General features: G+C 42.8%; 2 pseudogenes; both read left to right on the top strand.

The window, feature by feature from the left end:
* Positions 1 to 13,254: 13,254 nt before the first annotated feature.
* LOC134934961 (5S ribosomal RNA) lies at positions 13,255 to 13,372 on the top strand (annotated as a pseudogene).
* A 154-nt stretch (positions 13,373 to 13,526) lies between these two features.
* Positions 13,527 to 13,644, top strand: LOC134943583 (5S ribosomal RNA; annotated as a pseudogene).
* The last annotated feature ends 8,220 nt before the right edge of the window (positions 13,645 to 21,864 follow it).

Raw genomic sequence — 21,864 nt, 5'->3', positions numbered from 1 at the left:
TCACTCGTGCATTGTCGATTGAGCAGAGAGGACGTGGCTACGTTCTCTGCCTTAAAAGCTTAATATCTGTGCTCAGTGTGCTGCATTGTGGTGATCACCAGTATATAGTAGTACAGTACAGCAGTCCATTGCTGTATCTTGCAGCTCCGTGTCAGACTCAGTTCCTGTATCCTGATCAGTGCTCAATATCTGTGCTGCATTGTGTTGACCAGTATAAAGTAGTACAGTGCTGCACTGTGGTGACCACCAGTATATAGTAGTACAGTACAGTAGTCCATTGCTGTATCTTGCAGCTCCATGTCAGACTCAGTTCTAGTATCCTGATCAGTGCTCAATACCTGTGCTGCATTGTAGTGACCAGTATATAGTAGTACAGTGCTGCATTGTGGTGACCACCAGTATATAGTAGTACAGTACAGTAGTCCATTGCTGTATCTTGCAGCTCCGTGTCAGACTCAGTTCTAGTATCCTGATCAGTACTCAATACCTGTGCTGCATTTTGGTGACCAGTATGTAGTAGTACAGTGCTGCATTGTGGTGACCACCAGTAAATAGTGGTATAGTACAGCAGGCCATTGCTGTATCTTGCTGCTGTGTCACTTCTAGTATCCTGATCAGTACTCAATATCTGTGCTGCATTGTGGTGACCAGTAAATAATAGTACAGTGCTGCATTGTGGTGACCACCAGTATATAGTAGTACAGTACAGTAGTCCATTGCTTTATTTTGCAGCTCCGTGTCAGACTCAGTTCTATTCTCCTGATCAGTGTTCAATATCTGTGCTGCATTGTGGTGACCAGTAAATAGTAGTACAGTGCTGCATTGTTGTGACCACCAGTATATAGTAGTACAGTACAGTACAGTACAGTAGTCCATTGCTGTATCTTGCAGCTCTGTGTCAGACTCAGTTCTATTCTCCTGATCAGTGCTCAATATCTGTGCTGCATTGTGGTGACCAGTATATAGTAGTACAGTGCTGCATTGTGGTGACCACCAGTATATAGTAGTACAGTACAGTAGTCCATTGATGTATCTTGCAGTTCTGTGTCAGACTCAGTTCTATTCTTCTGATCAGTGCTCAATATCTGTGCTGCATTGTGGTGACCAGTATATAGTAGTACAGTGCTGCATTGTGGTGACCACCAGTATATAGTAGTACAGTACAGTATGCCATTGCTGTATCATGCAGCTCCATGTCAGACTCAGTTCTAGTATCCTGATCAGTGCTCAATATCTGTGCTGCATTGTGTTGACCAGTTTATAGTAGTACAGTGCTGAATTGTGGTGACCACCAGTATATATTAGTACAGCACAGTAGGTCATTGCTGTATCTTGCAGCTCCGTGTCAGACTCAGTTCTAGTATCCTGATCAGTGCTCAATATCTGTGCTGCATTGTGGTTACCAGTATATAGTAGTGCCGTGCTGCATTGTGGTGACCACCAGTATATAGTAGTAAAGTAGAGTAGTCCATTGCTTTATCTTGCAGCTCTGTGTCAGACTCAGTTCTATTCTCCTGATCAGTGTTCAATATCTGTGCTGCATTGTGGTGACCACCAGTACAGTGCTGCATTGTGGTGACCACCAGTATATAGTAGTACAGTACAGTAGTCCATTGCTGTATCTTGCAGCTCCCATGTCAGACTCAGTTCTATTCTCCTAATCAGTGCTCATTATCTGTGCTGCATTGTGGTGACCAGTATATAGTAGTACAGTGCTGCATTGTGGTGACCACCTGTATAAAGTGGTACAGTACAGTAGGTCATTGCTGTATCTTACTGCTCTGTGTCACTTCTAGTATCCTGATCAGTGATCAATATCTGTGCTTCATTGTGGTGACCAGTATATAGTAGTACAGTGCTGCATTGTGGTGACCACCAGTATATAGAAGTACAGTACAGTAGTCGACTGCTGTATCTTGCCGCTCCGTGTCAGACTCAGTTCTGTTCTTCTGATCAGTGCTCAATATCTGTGCTGCATTGTGGTGACCAGTATATAGTAGTACAGTGCTGCATTGTGGTGACCACCAGTATATAGTAGTACAGTACAGTAGGCCATTGCTGTATCATGCAGCTCCATGTCAGAATCAGTTCTAGTATCCTGATCAGTGCTCAATATCTGTGCTGCATTGTGGGGACCAGTATATAGTAGTACAGTGCTGCATTGTGGTGACCACCAGTATATAGTAGTACAGTACAGTAGTCCATTGCTGTATCTTGCAGCTCCGTGTCAGACTCAGTTCTAGTATCCTGATCAGGTCTCAATACCTGTGCTGCATTTTGGTGACCAGTATGTAGTAGTACAGTGCTGCATTGTGGTGACCACCAGTAAATAGTGGTATAGTACAGCAGGCCATTGCTGTATCTTGCTGCTGTGTCACTTCTAGTATCCTGATCAGTACTCAATATCTGTGCTGCATTGTGGTGACCAGTAAATAATAGTACAGTGCTGCATTGTGGTGACCACCAGTATATAGTTGTACAGTACAGTAGTCCATTGCTTTATTTTGCAGCTCCGTGTCAGACTCAGTTCTATTCTCCTGATCAGTGTTCAATATCTGTGCTGCATTGTGGTGACCAGTAAATAGTAGTGCAGTGCTGCATTGTTGTGACCACCAGTATATAGTAGTACAGTACAGTACAGTACAGTAGTCCATTGCTGTATCTTGCAGCTCTGTGTCAGACTCAGTTCTATTCTCCTGATCAGTGCTCAATATCTGTGCTGCATTGTGGTGACCAGTATATAGTAGTACAGTGCTGCATTGTGGTGACCACCAGTATATAGTAGTACAGTACAGTACAGTAGGCCATTGCTGTATCATGCAGCTCCATGTCAGAATCAGTTCTAGTATCCTGATCAGTGCTCAATATCTGTGCTGCATTGTGGGGACCAGTATATAGTAGTACAGTGCTGAATTGTGGTGACCACCAGTATATATTAGTACAGCACAGTAGGTCATTGCTGTATCTTGCAGCTCCGTGTCAGACTCAGTTCTAGTATCCTGATCAGTGCTCAATATCTGTGCTGCATTGTGGTGACCAGTATATAGTAGTGCCGTGCTGCATTGTGGTGACCACCAGTATATAGTAGTAAAGTAGAGTAGTCCATTGCTTTATCTTGCAGCTCTGTGTCAGACTCAGTTCTATTCTCCTGATCAGTGTTCAATATCTGTGCTGCATTGTGGTGACCACCAGTACAGTGCTGCATTGTGGTGACCACCAGTATATAGTAGTACAGTACAGTAGTCCATTGCTGTATCTTGCAGCTCCCATGTCAGACTCAGTTCTATTCTCCTAATCAGTGCTCATTATCTGTGCTGCATTGTGGTGACCAGTATATAGTAGTACAGTGCTGCATTGTGGTGACCACCTGTATAAAGTGGTACAGTACAGTAGGTCATTGCTGTATCTTACTGCTCTGTGTCACTTCTAGTATCCTGATCAGTGCTCAATATCTGTGCTGCATTGTGGTGACCAGTATATAGTAGTACAGTGCTGCATTGTGGTGACCACCAGTATATAGTAGTACAGTACAGTAGTCGACTGCTGTATCTTGCCGCTCCGTGTCAGACTCAGTTCTGTTCTTCTGATCAGTGCTCAATATCTGTGCTGCATTGTGGTGACCAGTATATAGTAGTACAGTGCTGCATTGTGGTGACCACCAGTATATAGTAGTACAGTACAGTAGGCCATTGCTGTATCATGCAGCTCCATGTCAGAATCAGTTCTAGTATCCTGATCAGTGCTCAATATCTGTGCTGCATTGTGGGGACCAGTATATAGTAGTACAGTGCTGCATTGTGGTGACCACCAGTATATATTATCACAGTATAGTAGGCCATTGCTGTATCTTGCAGCTCCGTGTCAGACTCAGTTCTAGTATCCTGATCAGTGCTCAATATCTGTGCTGCATTGTGGCGACCAGTATATAGTAGTGCAGTGCTGCATTGTGGTGACCACCAGTATATAGTAGTACAGTACAGTAGTCCATTGCTGTATCTTGCAGCTCCGTGTCAGACTCAGTTCTATTCTCCTGATCAGTGATCAATATCTGTGCTGCATTGTGGTGACCAGTATATAGTAGTACAGTGCTGCATTTTGGTGACCACCAATATATAGTGGTACAGTACAGTAGGCCATTGCTGTATCTTGCAGCTCTGTGTCAGACTAAGTTCTAGTATCCTGATCAGTGCTCAATATCTGTGCTGCATTGTGGTGACCAGTATATAGTAGTACAGTGCTGCATTGTGGTGACCACCAGTATATAGTAGTACAGTAGTCCATTGCTGTATCTTGCAGCTCCGTGTCAGTCTCAGTTCTATTCTCCTGATCAGTGCTCAATATCTGTGCTGCATTGTGGTGACCAGTATAAAGTAGTACAGTGCTGCATTGTGGTGACCACCAGTATATAGTAGTACAGTACAGTAGTCCATTGCTGTATTTTGCAGCTCCTTGTCACTTCTAGTATCCTGATCAGTGCTTAATATCTGTGCTCAGTGTCAGTGCTGCACTGTGGTGACTAAAAGTCCAGTGTCTTGTGCTGCATCTTGCAGCTGTAGGGTGCTGTGGTAGTGTCCTGTCACTGTGCATAGGTCATCATCATTCCAGTCACAGTGGTATCTGGGGGGTGACAATTCCAGAGTGCTTTTGTGCTGCTCACTAATACTAGTACAGTGTCTTGTGCTGCATCGTGCTGCTCAGTGTCAGTTCTCAGTAGTATCATCAGTGCTCAGTATCAGTGCTCATTGTCTTGTGCTGCATCTTGCAGCTGTAGGGTGCTGTGGTAGTGTCCTGTCACTGTGCATAGGTCATCATAATTCCAGTCACAGTGGTATCTGGTATCTATCTATTGGTATCTAATTCCAGACATTACTGCCGTCTATTTCCAGATATATTACTGGCATATAATTCCACACATTAAAAAATGAAGAACAAAAATGTGGAGGGTAAAATAGGGGAAGATCAAGATCCACTTCCTTCTAGTGCTGAAGCTGCTGCCACTAGTCATGGCAGAGATGATGAAATGCCATCAACATCTTCTGCCAAGGCTGATGCCCAATGTCATAGTAGAGAGTATGTAAAATCCAAAAAACAAAGTTTAGTAAAATGACCCAAAAATCTAAATAAAAAGTGTCTGAGGAGAAGCGTAAACTAGGCAATATGCCATTTACGACACGGAGTGGCAAGGAATGGCTAAGGCCCTCTCCTATGTTCCTCGTGACTAGTGGGTCAGCTTCACATGAGGATGGAAGCACTCATCCTTCCGCTAGAAAAATTAAAAGAGTTAAGCTGGCAAAAGCACAGCAAAGAATTGTGCGTTCTTCTAAATCACAAATCCCCAAGGAGAGTCCAATTGTGTCGGTTGCGATGCCTGACCTTCCCAACACTGGATGGTAAGAGGTGGCTGCTTAATTTTCTCCTGCCACTGGAGCTGCCAGGAAAAGGATAACATTTGCAAAACCACCCGCTGGCGGTGATGCAGGGCAGTCAGGAGTGATAACTGACATCTGGTTCCGGACTGAAGGACCTGCCAACGATTACTGACATGTTGTCTACTGTCACTGCATATGATTCTGTCACCATTGAAAGAATGGTGGAGGATTATATGAGTGACAGCATCACTGTAGGCATGTCAGACAGTCCGTACCTATACTGGCAGGAAAAAGAGGCAATTTGGAGGCCCTTGCACAAACTGGCTTTATTTTACCTAGGTTGCCCCCCCTCCAGTGTGTACTCCGAAAGAGTGTTTAGTGCAGCCGCTCACCTTGTCAGCGATCGGCGTAGGAGGTTACTTCCAGAAAATGTGGAGAAGATGATGTTCATCAAAATGAATTATAATCAATTCCTCCATGGAGACATTTACCATCAATTGCCTCCAGAAAGTACACAGGGACCTGTGATGGTGGATTCCAGTGGGGACGAATTAATACTCTGTGAGGAGGGGGATGTACACAGTGAAAGGGGTGAGGAATCGGACGATGAGGAGGAGGTTGACATCTTGCCTCTGTAGAGCCAGTTTGAGCAAGGAGAGATTGATTGCTTCTTTTTTGGTGGGGGCCCAAACCAACCAGTCATTTCAGCCACAGTCGTGTGGCAGACCCTGTCGCTGAAATGATGGGTTTGTTAAAGTGTGCATGTCCTGTTTGTACAACATAAGGGTGGGTGGGAGGGCTCATGGACAATTCTATCTTGCACCTCTTTTTTTTATTTATCTTTGCATCATGTGATGTTTGGGGACAATTTTTTTAAGTGCCATCCTGTCTGACTCTGCAGTGCCACTCCTAGATTGGCCAGGTGTTTGTGACGGCCACTTGGGTCGCTTAGCTTACTCATCCAGCGACCTCGGTGCAAATTTTAGGACTAAAAATAATATTGTGAGGTGTTCAGAATAGACTGGAAATGAGTGGAAATTATGGTTATTGAGGTTAATAATACTATGGGATCAAAATTACCCCCAAATTCTATGATTTAAGCTGTTTTTGAGGGTTTTTTGAAAAAAAACACACAAATCCACAACACACCCGAATCCGACAAAAATTTTTAAGGGAGGTTTTGCCAAAACGCGTCTGAATCCAAAACACGGCCGCAGAACGGAATCCAAAACCAAAACACAAAACCCTGAAAAATGTCCTGTGCACATCACTAGTATTTACCCAGCACAGAACCAAAATAACCTACCCAAATCTAAAGGGTCGTACTGACAGGGAGATTTCCCCAGAGATGTGTGCTGAGTGGTCTAGCACAGACCGCTCAGCACACATCCCCCCCCCCCCGCGCTCAGCATAGCGCAACGTGCTGAGCGAGGGGGGGGGGGGGGGGGGACACGTGGGGGCACTCATTTCACCCAGCAGTAAAATAAGTGAACTGCTAGATTGTGCCTCGCTGTCACCAGCACCCCTACACAGAGAGATGTTTAACTAATTTCTGAGCAATCTGGTCAGATTGCTTAGAAATTAGCTGAACATCGCTCCATTTGTACCCCCCTTAACACTCTCTGCAAATGTTATATCTGCCACACATGCAGTGCACATGGGGGATAATTTAGAGTTGATCTCAGCAGAAAATTTGTTAGCAGTTGGGCAAAACCATGAGCACTACAGGTGTGGCAGATATAACATTTGCAGAGAGAGTTAGATTTGGGTGGGTTATTTTGTTTCTGTGCAGGGTAAATACTGGCTGCTTTATATTTACACTGCAATTTAGATTTCAGTTTGAACACACCCCACTCAAATCTAACTTTCTCTGCACCTGTTATATCTGCCCCCCCTGCAGTGCACATGGGGGGTCATTCCGAGTTGATCGCTAGTAGCCATTGTTTGCAGCTCAGTGATCAGTGGAAAAAAACAGCTAATCTGCACATGCGTATGCACGGCAATGCGCACGCGCGACGTACGAGTACAAAGTCCTTTGTGGTTTTGCACAGGTTCTAGCGAAGCTTTCAGTCGCACAGCCGAACGCAGGAAGATTGACATGAAGTGGGCATTTCTGAGTGTCAAACATGCACTGTGTGTGGTAATGAGGACTGAGTTTGCAGACCTGTGGTGTAATGGTTAACATTACTGCCTCACAGCACTGAGGTCAAGGGTTCGATTCCCACCATGGCCCTAACTGTGCGGAGTTTGTATATTCTCTCCGTACTTGCATGGGTTTCCTCCGGGTACTCCGGTTTCCTCCCACAATCCAAAAATATACTGGTAGGTTAATTGGCTTCCAACAAAAAAATTAACCCTAGTGTGAGGTGTCTGTGTGTACATGTGATAGGGAATATGGGGGGTAATTAAGAGTTGATCGCAACAGCAAATTTGTTAGCAGTTGGGCAAAACCATGGGGGTCATTCCGAGTTGTTCGCTCGCTAGCAGATTTTAGCAGCATTGCACACGCTAGACCGCCACCCTCAGGGAGTGTATCTTAGCATAGCAGAATTGCGAACGAAAGATTAGCAGAATTGCGAATAGAAAATTCTTAGCAGTTTCTGAGTAGCTCGAGACTTACTCCTACACTGCGATCAGCTCAGCCCGTTTCATTCCTGGTTTAATGTCACAAACACGCCCTGCGTTTGGCCAGCCACTCCCCCGTTTCTCCAGACACTCCCGCGTTTTATCCTGGCACGCCTGCGTTTTTCCGCACACTCCCAGAAAACGGTCAGTTCCGCCAAGAAACACCCACTTCATGTCAATCACACTCTGATAACATCAACTATGAAAATTCTTCATTCGGACGTGAGTAAATCTACTAAGTTTTGTGCTAAAAGACGTACCATGCGCATGCGCATTTTTGCCTTAATCGCTCCGTTGCGAAAATCGGCAACGAGCGAACAACTCGGAATGACCCCCCCATTGTACACTGCAGGTGTAGCAGATATAACATTTGCAGAGAGAGTTAGATTTGGGTGGGTTATTTTGTTTCTGTGCAGGGTAAATACTGGCTGCTTTATATTTACACTGCAATTTAGATTTCAGTTTGAACTAGAGATGAGCGGGTTCGGTTCCCTGAGAACTGAACCCTACCGAACCTCCCTACCCAAGTCCGGATCCGAGTCAGGCTCGGGTTTCCCCCCGACTCAGAAACTCAAAACATCATTGCGTCGCCGCCATTTTCACTCCAGTCTCAGAGAGTGTAGTGAGATGACGTGTCTCCATCCTCAGTGTCTGTGTAGGTGGAAAAGTGGGGTGGCGATTCCAGTGTTGTCTTGTGCTGCTCAGTCCAGAGTAGTGTCTTATGCTGCATCAGTCCAGCCAGTCACAGTGGTAGGGTCCTCTGCTGCTATATATCCCCAGTGCTGCTGTATAAGTCCCTTGCAGTTTTGATGTGTTGTCTTGCATCTGACCAGGGGTAGTGTCTTGTGCAGCATCAGTCCAGTGACCAGTCACAGTGGTGGTGTCCTCTGCTGCTATGTATACAGTATAGTGGTACTGCCATATAATTCCCGTGATACTGTCATATAATTCCCGTGATACTGGCGTATAATTCCAGTGATATTGCAGTATAATTCATGTGATACTGGTGTATAATTTCAGTGATATTGCCGTATAATTCTTGTGATACTGGAGTATAATTCCCGTGATACTGGCATATAATTCCCGTGATACTGGCATATAATTCCCATGATACTGCTGTATAATTCCTGTGATACTACCGTATAATTCCTGTGATACTGGCGTATAATTCCTGTGATACTGCCATATAATTCCTGTGATACTGGTGTTTAATTCCTGTGATACTGGCATATAATTCCAGTAATATTGCCATATAATACCAGTGATCCTGCCGTATAATTACAGTGGTACTGGCGTATAAGTACAGTCCAGTGAAACTGTCGCATATGTCCAGTGATACTGCCGCATAAGTCCATTGATACCGCCATATATGTCCAGCGGAACTGTCGTATAATTCCAGTGATCCTTCCGTATGATTACAGTGTTCCTGCCGTATAATTCCAGTGATCCTACCGTATAATTACAGTGGTACTGGCTTATAAATCCAGTCCAGTGATACTGCCGTATATATATATATATATATATATATATTTTTTTTTTATGTATATATATATATATATATATATATATATATATATATATATATATACCCTGTTGCAAAGCAGATTACTGAGGCCATAACAACTATGCTGGTGTTAGATGTTCATCCGGTATCCACCATTAGTACAGTGGGACCGCAGTGCCAACTCTAGATGGGCCAAGTGTTTGTGCTGCACACTTGTGTCGCTTGGCTTAGTCATACAGCTACCTCATTGCCCTCTTTAACTTCTTGGCCTGATGTGCTGTTTGGGTACTATTTTTTTAAAGTGCCCTCCTGTCTGACACTGCAATGCCACTCCTTGATGGGCCAATTGTTTGTGTCGCTTAGCTTAGTCATACAGCTACCTCAATATTCCCGTGATACTGTCGTATAATTCCAGTGATATTGCCATATAATTCCTGTGATACTGGCATATAATTCCCGTGATACTGGCATATAATTCCCGTGATACTGCCATATAATTCCAGTGATATTGCTGTATAATTCCTGTGATACTGGCGTATAATTCCTGTGACACTGCCGTATAATTCCTGTGATACTGGTATATAATTACAGTAATATTGCCATATAATACCAGTGATCCTGCCGTATAATTACAGTGGTACTGGCGTACAAGTACAGTCCAGTGAAACTGCCGTATATATGTATATACCCTGTTGCAAAGCAGATTACTGGAGCCATAACAAACATGCTGGTGTTAGATGTTCATCCGGTATCCACCATTAGTGCAGTGGGACCGCAGTGCCAATCCTAGATTGGCCAAGTGTTTGTGCCGCACACTTGTGTTGCTTAGCTTAGTCATACAGCTACCTCATTGCCCTCTTTTACTTCTTGGCATGATGTGCTGTTTGGGTACTATTTTTTTTTAAGTGCCCTCCTGTCTGACACTGCAATGCCACTCCTAGATGGGCCAATTGTTTGTGTCGCTTAGCTTAGTAATACAGCTACCTCATAATTCCCGTGATACTGACATATAATTCCAGTGATATTGCCGTATAATTCCTGTGATACTGGCGTATAATTCCCGTAATACTGGCATATAATTCCCTTGATACTGCCGTATAATTCCAGTGATTTTGCCGTATAATTCCTGTGATACTGGCGAATAATTCCTATGATACTGGCGTATAATTCCTGTGATACTGCCATATAATTCCTGTGATACTGGCGCATAATTCCTGTGATACTGGCGTATAATTCCAGTGATATTGCCGTATAATACCAGTGAGCCTGCCGTATAATTACAGTGATACTGGCGTATAAGTACAGTCCAGTGATACTGCTGTATATGTCCATTGATACTGCCATATATGTCCAGCGGTACTGCCATATATGTCCAGCGGTACTGCCGTATAATTCCAGTGATCCTACCATACAATTACAGTGATCTTGCCATATAATTCCAGTGGTCCTGCCGTATAATTACAGTGGTACTGGTGTATAAGTACAGTCCAGTGATACTGCTGTATATGTCCAGTGATACTGCTGTATATGTCCAGTGATACTGCCATATATGTCCAGCGGTACTGCCATATATGTCCAGCGGTACTGCCGTATAATTCCAGTGATCCTACCATACAATTACAGTGATCTTGCCATATAATTCCAGTGGTCCTGCCGTATAATTACAGTGGTACTGGTGTATAAGTACAGTCCAGTGATACTGCTGTATATGTCCAGTGATACTGCTGTATATGTCCAGTGATACTGCTGTATATGTCCAGTGATACTGCCATATATGTCTATTGATACTGCCGTATATTTCCAGCGGTACTGCTGTATAATTCCAGTGATCCTGCCATATAATTACAGTGATCCTGCCATATAAATCCAGTGATCCTGCTGTATAAGTCCAGTGATCCTGCCGTTTAATTACAGTGGTACTGGCGTATAAATACAGTCCAGTGAAACTGGCGTATATATATGTATATATATTCTGTTGCAAAGGGGATTACTGAGGCCATAACAACTATGCTGGTGTTAGATGTTTATTTGGTATCCACCATTAGTGCAGTGGGATCTCAGTGCCAACCCTAGATGGGCCAAGTGTTTGTGCCGCACACTTGTATCACTTAGCTTAGTCATACAGCTACCTCATTGCCTTCTTTTAATTCTTGGCTTGATGTGCTGTTTGGGTACTATTTTTTTAAGTGCCCTCCTGTCTGACCACTGCAATGCCACTCCCAAATGGGCCAATTGTTTGTGTCGCTTAGCTTAGTCATACAGCTACCTCATTGCACCTCTTTTACATCTTTGCATGATGTGCTGTTTGGGGCCTTTTTTATATCTGCCCTCCTGTCTGACACTGCAGTGCCACTCCTAGATGGGCAAGGTGTTTGTGCTGCACACTTGTGTCACTTAGCTTAGTCATACAGGAACCTTGTTGCACCTGTTTTTCATCTTTGCATCATGTTCTGTTTGGGGCATTATTTTTTAATGTGCCATCCTGTCTTACACTGCCATATAAGTCCAGTGGTTCTGCTGTATTAGTCCATGGGTACTGCCATATAAGTCCACCAGCTGCAGAATTTTAGAAAAATGACAGGGGCGTGCAGGAGATGCTAACAGTGGACTAAAAAATTGCGGGCTACTTTCGACATTCAGCCACTGCAAGGTATGCGGCCAATGCTGTCCTGGTCTCCTGTTCCGGCCATGCTCACCACTGTAGTGGGACTTCGGAAGAGGAGACCAGGACAGCATTGGCCGCATACCTTGCAGCTGCGGTAACTGACACTAGACCACCAGGGTTTCAATTTGTGCTGCGGAAACTGACACTAGACCACCAGGGTTTAAATGGGAATTTATTTTCCGTCAAGCAGTGACCGCACACCTTGTGGCTGCGGTAACTGACACCAGACCACCAATGTTGTGGTAATTGTCAATAGACCACTAGGGTTTAATTTGTGTTTGTGTTTATATTTTTTGTTAAGTATTGACCGCATACCCAGTGGCAGTGGTAACAGACACCAGACCACCATGGTTCTACTGTATTCTCCTCTCTCTTAGAACATTGTTTATTTCTACAGCAACTATACTATATCTGCAGAAATAACCTGTACAGTATTGTCCTAACAGGACAACAAATTATTTCCACTGTACTATTTCCCCGCCTATGCCCCAAAGGTTCATATACTAGATTAAGGTATTTAACCTTGATATCACTATATAAGTGTGTTTATGGTAGCATTTGATTTCAATGTTTTCTATTCTTTCACTATATTTTTTTCTTTATTTACATTTATTTTGTCTCCTATAAAAGGACACTATAAGACTTTATGTATTTTTTGTGAGCCAGCCTTGAGCTCCAAACTAGCATATGATCATTCATCAATCTGGTTTCCTTTTAGGGAACAAGCAATTAGAGTTTTCAATTGTCATTCAACCATCCACGAGCCAGCCTTGAGCTCTGAATTTATCTATCATTTGATATCTCTTTATTTAAGGAGTAGATTTGTTTATGCAGTACATAATCCTTTCATTATTCCCATGTGAGCTTATTATCTGCAATATTCCACCTACAATACTCTATCTTTATCAATATATTTAGTATCTCACTAAATAGATTTAAACCCCCCTTTTTATTTCCTCAGACATTCTTAATCATCCTGACACACCCTTGTCTGGAAATACCATTTCAGACTATTTATAGCCTTGTTTGAGTGCGAAGTACAGAAAGCAGAGTGTGTATCTCTCCATTTCATTCATATTTCCTCTATATCGGCCCACGGCCATACTACCCTGAATACGCCTGATCCTGTCCGATCTCAGAAGCTAAGCAGGCATGGCCTGGTCAGTACTAGGAAGGAGAACCTCCTGAGAATACCAGGTGCAGTGGGCCTTTTAAGGAAAAACCTCATCAAACTCTTTTCATACTCCTGCTTCTGGAAAAACCCTCTCGGACTATTCATGGTTCTGATTTATGTACAGTACAGATATTAGGAGTGGATTTCCCCTCTCCCTCTCCTTTTTTCTCTCTTCTACCTCAAATAACGGCCCACGGCCATACTACCCTGAATACGTCCGATCTTGTCCGATCTCGGAAGCTAAGCAGGCACGGCCTGGTCAGTATTAGGAAGGGAAACCTCCTGAGAATACCAGGTGCAGTGGGCCCCCTTTACTTTCATCACATTGAGTTGATCTTTCCTCTATCTTCTTTTGTTACCCAAATCTTCAGCCTAACATTGTTACCACATCACGCTACCAGTCAAACCTACATTCCAAGGCATGTACAGTGATTCTTCTGGATACCTTTATTTCAATAGAACCATATGGTATCCATTAACACATCTTTTCTGATATTTTCACCTTTCTCATTTATCTTGTACCTCATTTGCTAAAAGGGTTAAACAAGTTTTTCCAAACATCAGACACGAGTCCCAAAATTATTTTTCATTTATTCTTCTTTTTATTCAAGAAACAATTAAAGGTTAAGTTTTATTTCATTTCATCATTTTCTTTTCATGTATATCATATCCATTATTACAAATGAGTGCTCCCAAACAAGGGTTTTTTGTCTTTTCTCTCCTCTTCAATTGTAGTCTAACCTACAAAATTCCTGGGAGCACCGCCAATCATTAGCAGTTTAAGATTCACTTGTCAACTGCATGTACATTGGTTTTTCATCTTTGATGTCATTTTTATACCTCGTTTAGATTGTCAGACTAGTGCGGTACCATACTAAATACATGTCTCCACTCCTAGATGGGCCAGGTGTTTGTGCCGCACACTTGTGTTGCTTAGCTTAGTCATACAGCAACCTCGGTGCACCTCTTTTTCTTCTTACGCATCATGTGCAGTTTGGTGCCTATTTTCTAAATCTGCCATCCTGTCTGACACTGCAGTGCCACTTCTAGATGGGCCAGGTGTTTGTACCGCACACTTGTGGCCTAAAAACAATATTGTGAGGTGTGAGGTGTTCATAATATACTGGAAATGAGTGGAAATGAATGTTAATGAGGTTAATAATACCGTAGGATCAAAATTCCCCCCCAATTCTCTGATTTTAGCTGGTTTTATGTTTTTTTCAAAAATCATCCAGATCCAAAACCAAAACACAAAAGGGTGGTTTTGGCATAAGCAACCCAAAACCAAAACAGGAGCGGGGAATTAGACCCAAAACCAAAACACAAAACATGAAAAGTGCCCGCCGCACATCTCTAGTTTGAACACACCCCACCCAAATCTAGCTCTCTATGCACATGTTATATCTGCCACCCCTGCAGTGCACATGGTTTTGCCCAACTGCTAACAAATGTTCTGCTGCGATCAAGTCTAAATTAGGTGTAAAATTTAATCAACCAAGTAATCATTCAATCAATCAATCAATCAATCAATCAATCCTTTATCTCAACACATTTCACTCACAGCTCTCTCCTATTCAGAAACCATCTTTACCTGCTTTTTCTCCTGCTGGTAAAGGCTCATCTCTATCTATGGCCGCTAGCCCCAAGTAGTACGATGATTACTCCCTCGCTACTTACATCTAAGCTGTACTATGTTTTGAGAATTGTGGTGTTCTTTGTTACCTGTACTCTATTTTTTTATTTCTTTACTGTAATGCTAAGTTTTGTCTCTCTGTACTGTTCTTTGTACGGCGCTGCAAAACATTTATGGCACCTTATAAATAAAATGTATTAATAATAATAATAATAATAATAATATCTGCCTTCCACTACATACTGCACCTCCATTTCCCTGTACTGCCCTCTGGCGACTGATCTAGTTCTTGATTAGTAATAACATTATTGGGGTCATGATATTTTATTAAACTGCCCTCCTGTCTGCCACTGCTGTGCCTCAATGTTTTATAGATGTGCTATATTCTTTTAAACTGCCATGTGTTTGTGAGGCTGCTCTGATGCTTAGTTTAGCCAGCCAGCCTTTGGCCAATATTGGTGAACAATATAATGAGCTGTGAAGTGGTCAAAATTGACTGAATTGGAAACGAGTGTTATTAAGGTTAATGATACTGAAGGGACAAAAACAGGCCCAAATTACATGAATTTAGCTGTTTCTATCAATTTAAAGAAAGAAAACAGATCCAAAACCAAAATATGTGAGCTTGGTTTTGGCAAGACCAAACTCAAAAACATGATGATGAATTAGAACTAAAACCAAAACACGGGAGTCTGGGCACATCTCTATTCTAATGTTAAGTAGCTTTCGTTTTTGGGTAGAGGGTGTTTTCTATAGACCTAACACGAGTATTTCCATCCAGAATTACCATGCGACCACTGGAATAAGCATTTTAAAATTCAGTTGCCTTATAGTATGAGCGTGCATAAGTGCAGTAAGCTTGTTAAGTCAATCCGTTTCTGCGCCAACTGAATTTTGACCTAAAAGGTTGCACACATGACTGGAATGGTAATGTATTTTATGGCATTTATTTTATTAAAAGCCTCAAATGTTTGGGTTGCTAGAATTATTAAATCAGATTTCAGGCCATGCTTAGCAATAGGAGTTTGAAATTAAAAGTATTCAGAATTTTGAATAGTAAAGCCTGTGTGTGCATGAAGTCATACAGTGTTGGAAAGTAACATATAACAATCTACAAACCACTTTACCAAAAAAATAATGATTGTACAACTGCGGGAGATGTGCCTGCTACTGTTGTTCCTCATCACGCCTGCTATTATGCTCATGAAGTTTTGCAACCACAATTCCCATGGCATCATACTCTTTCAAAACCCAATTTTATAACAATCCTGTCAATCAATCTTGCCTATCAAAATGAATTAATTTACCTGTTTCAGCAATCACGCCTGTCTGAGCCCCATAATGTAGGTGTGTTTAGTGACAGTTTTACAGTGTCTTTCAAACCTGCTGCTTGATAAATTTGGTTTTGATATGCTATTCTGTTCTTTCTATGATCTAAAACAGTGGTTCACAAACTTGGTCCTCAAGGACCACTAACTGCCCAGGTTTTAAGTATGGCATTGATGTGAACAAGCCCTATGGGTGAAACGTGTCACCCACATCCTAATGCAGCTGTGTGCGCAGGGCACTGTGGACCCACTCCCCTCAGTGTTCCCTCTACCCTCCATTGCACAACTAACACAGGTAACCTTTTTCTCTACAGTTCTCTCTCATCTCTGATTGCAGCTCAGCTACTTGCAATGTCTCTAGTACTGCTCTCTTTATGTAACTTTCTGTTACATCATGTAAAGATTCTGTTACATGGATTAATTTCTGATCTCTACAATCTTCAAATATTACCTTGTGAACAAAATAGGCATACTTATGGAGTTTTTTGTTTCATCTGTTGCATAACCCATAGGCCTATATCAATATATATTCTACTACTCAACTATTTGGTTTGCTATATTGTTTGTTTTAGTAAGACTCTATGGGTGAGATTCAAATCTTTTATTGCCCCCGATCTCCTGTCTAAAGTGATGGGAGATCGCGGGGCGATATTCTATGGCCCCCTGTTATCGCGCTGAGAGACGAGTTTAGCCACGTAAAGCAGCTAAACTCGACTAAAGTCATGGAAATGATCGCGGAAAGTCCCATTTGGGCATCCAAATGGGTCACTTTTCGTGCATTTCAGCTCACCACCCCAGGGTGTTAGCGAGTTGAAATGCTGATATCGCACCTATCGGCAGTAACATTTGAATACTGCCGGCGGGCACAATGGGGGCAGGAAGGGAGCTGCAAGATTTGAATCCCACCCTATGTGTTAGGTATTAGTCTTATGTAGTTATACATTTATTTTTGGGAACACTGAGAGAAAATTCTAGGATTAACCCCCTTATTACAAGAAAATTATTGGGTCCAAGAATTCAGAAAAAAGTAGGAAAAAATAAAATCACCACACTCAACTGATGTTTCAATAAAGAAAACATCTGTTTATTTAATTCTATGGGCATAAAAAAAACTGTCAATGATATTTATGGTAATTTTGCTAAGAATTTTTTTCCATGTTATGGACTCCCAATGATTTTTTCAAAGCATATCTAATACATTTTAACGATTTTAAGTCTTTAGGTACTAATTATCTAGATTTTCTTGTAAGAGTAACCCCCAAAAAAGAGTCTTATTTTCTCTTTAATTTTAACAATTACTTCCCTGACTCTGGGGAGCAAAACTAACCCTCTTAATAAATTGAGGATGAATGGTGGGATGTAATGGAGCCTGAGATCGCTGGAGGTACAGAATGTTGGCTGATCTTGAATGGGTTTTTTTCTTAAGGGGCAAGCACAAGAAAAAAACATGCCTTGTAAGCGATTGATTTAAAAAAAAAAAATCAGAGATTGTCTGGCATCCCACATCTCCAGTGATCTCAGACTTCATTACATCCTGCTGCACAAATCTGAAGATAATATTTGAGGTAGTTGGTTGCTAACTATTGTATTTCATAACCTCTTTTTTATTGCAGCACAAATTTCAAGACCGCATTAGACTAAGGAGGGGTCTAGTGCAGGAGACTCTCAAACCTTAAGGGCCCTACACACTATGCAATCCACCGCCGAGCTGGCCAATGGCAGATACGGCCGACGGGTGACCCGGCGACATGGGGGGGGGGCAGTGACGGGGGAGTGAAGTTTCTTCACTCTCCCCGTCACCCGGCTCCATAGCAGTGCAGGCAAATATGGACGAGATCGTCCATATTGGTCTGCATGCACAAGTGACAGGGCACCAACGATGAACGAGCGCGGGGTCGCACATCGTTCATAGCTGGTGCCTCCGCACTGAAAGATATGAACGGTATCTCATTCATTAATGAACGAGATCGTTCATATTTTTCAGTAATATCACCCAGTGTTTTACTTTCTTTTCCCCCGATTTTAAGTATATAAGTGACTTAATTAATAACTCAGTCAATATGATTTATCTATCTGTGCTGAGTCATGGATATCTTCAAAACCTGGGCTGTGACTGCTCATTGAGGACTGAGTTTGGGAATGACTAACAATGAAAGTGTTTTAATATTTGATTCTGTTCTATTCTAAACTGTAATTTCTCTGTGGTTTTGAAGCCACAAAACTGACAGAATTTTGAATCCAATGCTTAGTAAGTATAGTCCTTGGTGGTTTTGTTTTAAATATAACTGCCTCTTTAAACAACTGAAGACTCAGAGAGGTTTATTTTGAAGCATCGAGTTGTACAACATGGTGCTTCTGATTGTGTTTAAGTCCAAGATTTAAAAGGGCAATGCTTTTATTAGCAAGACACGGCTAATAAAAGCATGCTGTTCTAAATAATATGCATATACATGATCAGAAGCACCAGGTTTTACATCAGAATGCTTTGCAAATAAACCCAGAGCCCTTGAAAAGTATAGAAAATTTAGCCTGAAGTTTGGATAATTTTGTTCTAAACACAATTTTCCATGTATTAGGAATTTACAATGATTCTGTACTGATAACTTGTATTATGAATTGAAGGCTCTGCAACCACTGAATCATTGGGGCATGCATCACTGATCAACACCATCACATTTATACATTTATTTTTAACATGCAGCATTTTGGTCACCTATTATAAAGTTAATAAATCATTTTCTAATTTTATCAGTTTATTTACAAAAGCATAATAATTTGTCATGAATCATGTTTTTTGGAACAACAGCATCATGTTTATGCGCAAGTTCTTGTCCGTTCTTCAATTAATCATTCATCAAGATGCCATGTGATTTTTCTTTAGAAGCAGTTTGTTTACAGAATTCATACAGTCTCTGCATAGTACATCAGTCTCTTCTCATTATTGTCACTGAAGTACTGTATCATTCATATCATCAATGATTCATATGAGTGTTAATAAAAAAACAAATCTGTGTCCTGGTGATGAAAATTTGTATTCAGATCAGAGAAGAGATAGGGAGCACCCGGCAAATTGAGTAGGAGAGGTTCACTATACATGTCTGACATTCTCAATGTCGACATACACACTGCTCAAAAAAATAAAGGGAACACTAAAATAACACATCCTAGATCTGAATGAATGAAATATTCTTAATAAATACTTTGTTCTTTACATAGTTGAATGTGCTGACAACAAAATCACACAAAATGGGAATCAAATTTATTATCCCATGGAGGTCTGGATTTGGAGTCACACTCAAAATTAAAGTGGAAAAACACACTACAGGCTGATCCAACTTTGATGTAATGTCCTTAAAACAAGTCAAAATGAGGCTCAGTAGTGTGTGTGGCCTCCACGTGCCTGTATGACATCCCTACAACGCCTGGGCATGCTCCTGATGAGGTGGCGGTTGGTCTCCTGAGGGATCTCCTTCCAGACCTGGACTAAAGCATCCGCCAACTCCTGGACAGTTTGTGGTGCAACGTGGTGTTGGTGGATGGAGCTCAATTGGATTCAGGTCAGGGGAACCGGCGGGCCAGTCCATAGCATCAATGCCTTCATCTTGCAGGAACTGCTGACACACTCCAGCCACATGAGGTCTAGCATTGTCTTGCATTAGGAGGAACCCAGGGCCAACCGCACCAGCATATGGTCTCACAAGGAGTCTGAGGATCTCATCTCGGTACCAGGCTACTTCTGGCGAGCACATGGAGGGCTGTGCGACCCCCAAAGGAATGCCACCCCACACCATTACTGACCCACTGCCAAACCGGTCATGCTGGAGGATGTTGCAGGCAGCAGAACATTCTCCTTGTTGTGTCTCCAGACTCTGTCACATCTATCACATGTGCTCAGTGAGAACCTGCTTTCATCTGTGAAGAGCACAGGGTGCCAGTGGCAAATTTGCCAATCTTGGTGTTCTCTGGCAAATTCCAAACGTCCTGCACGGTGTTGGTCTGTAAGCACAACCCCCACCTGTGGACATCGGGTCTCATACCACCCTCATGGAGTCTCTTTCTGATCGTTTGAGTAGACACATGCACATTTTGCAGGGCTCTGGCAGTGCTCCTCCTGTTCCTCCTTGCACAAAGGCGGAGGTAGCGGTCCTGCTGCTGGGTTGTTGCCCTCCTACGGCCTCCTCCACATCTCCTGATGTACTGGCCTGTCTCCTGGTAGCACCTCCATGCTCTGGATACTACGCTGACAGACACAGCAAACCTTCTTGCCACAGCTCGCATTGATGTGCCATCCTGGATGAGCTGCACTACCTGAGCCACTTGTGTGGGTTGTAGACTCCGTCTCATGCTACCACTAGAGTGAAAGCACCACCAGCTTTCAAAAGTGACCAAAACATCAGCCAGAAAGCATAAGACCTGAGAAGTGGTTAGTGGTCACCACCTGCAGAACAACTCCTTTATTGGGGGTGTCTTGCTAATTGCCTATAATTCCCCCCTGTTGTCTATTCCATTTGCACAACAGCATGTGAAATTGATTGTCAATCAGTGTTGCTTCCTAAGTGGACAGTTTGATTTCACAGAAGTGTGATTGACTTGGAGTTACATTGTGTTGTTTAAGTGTTCCCTTTATTTTTTTGAGCAGTGTATTATGTGTATTATGTTGATATGAGGATGTCTACACAGTCATAATGTTGACATTAAATATATTTATATGTTCATGTTGTCAACATTGTTAGACTGTTGGCATGCTGTTTCTCTACTAATTCTGTCCCTACCCTTAACGACAACCCTGAGACTAAAGTAATCCTAATGCCAACCTTAACCCCAGGCCAGTTGTGGAACCTGTGGCGTTGCAGCCAGTACAGTGCACCGGGGGGCACAATGAAGGGGCCCTCTGCCGATAGCGATACCTGCAGGCAACTTCTTTTTGAGGTGGTCCTCCTGCTGTTGCTATCAGGGACAGGGAGTAGAGGAGGCATACTAACTGAGGCCAGATCACCCATTAGGCCTTTCTGTGTACTTAGTAGAGCTGTAGATTTGGAGCTCATGGAGGTTGTGTCTGGGCTGTTCCGGAATTATCAGGGGCACCGATAAGGGACAAATGTGCAACAGGTTGTCACGATCCGGGTATCTGGACGCCATTACTTGCCTTTCAGATGTCTCCTGAGGCTGGCTCAGCGTTCCAAGGACGGATCTCATCTGTGTCCACATACTGCATATCCCTCTTGTCACGCTGAGACGCTGTCACAGCGGCACCATGTTTGAATCCTGCATGGCGTCTCCTGTCCTCCGCGGCCTCCGCCGCCGCTCTTGTGTTATAAGTGCAGGTTGTCAGTGTGGTGTTCCATGCCTGCAGCGGCCTCCGCTGTCATCCATGAGTCTCAGCATACATCTATCAGTCTGGCGTCTCCTGTCCTCTGTGGCTGGCGCCGCCATTACAGTTATGTTTCCACATGGTTTCCCAAGCCAGTTTTCCCTCCAAGTTCTAACATGGGCGCAGCCATGTTGGATCTAATCACATACTTCAGTTCCTCCAATCCACTGCCTGGAAATCTGCATAATTGCCCAG

This window comes from Pseudophryne corroboree, chromosome 1, assembly GCF_028390025.1.
Source record: "Pseudophryne corroboree isolate aPseCor3 chromosome 1, aPseCor3.hap2, whole genome shotgun sequence".
NCBI lineage: Eukaryota > Metazoa > Chordata > Amphibia > Anura > Myobatrachidae > Pseudophryne > Pseudophryne corroboree.
The sequence above is the reverse complement of the archived record's forward strand: the minus strand, read 5'-3'. Positions and strand labels throughout refer to the sequence as shown.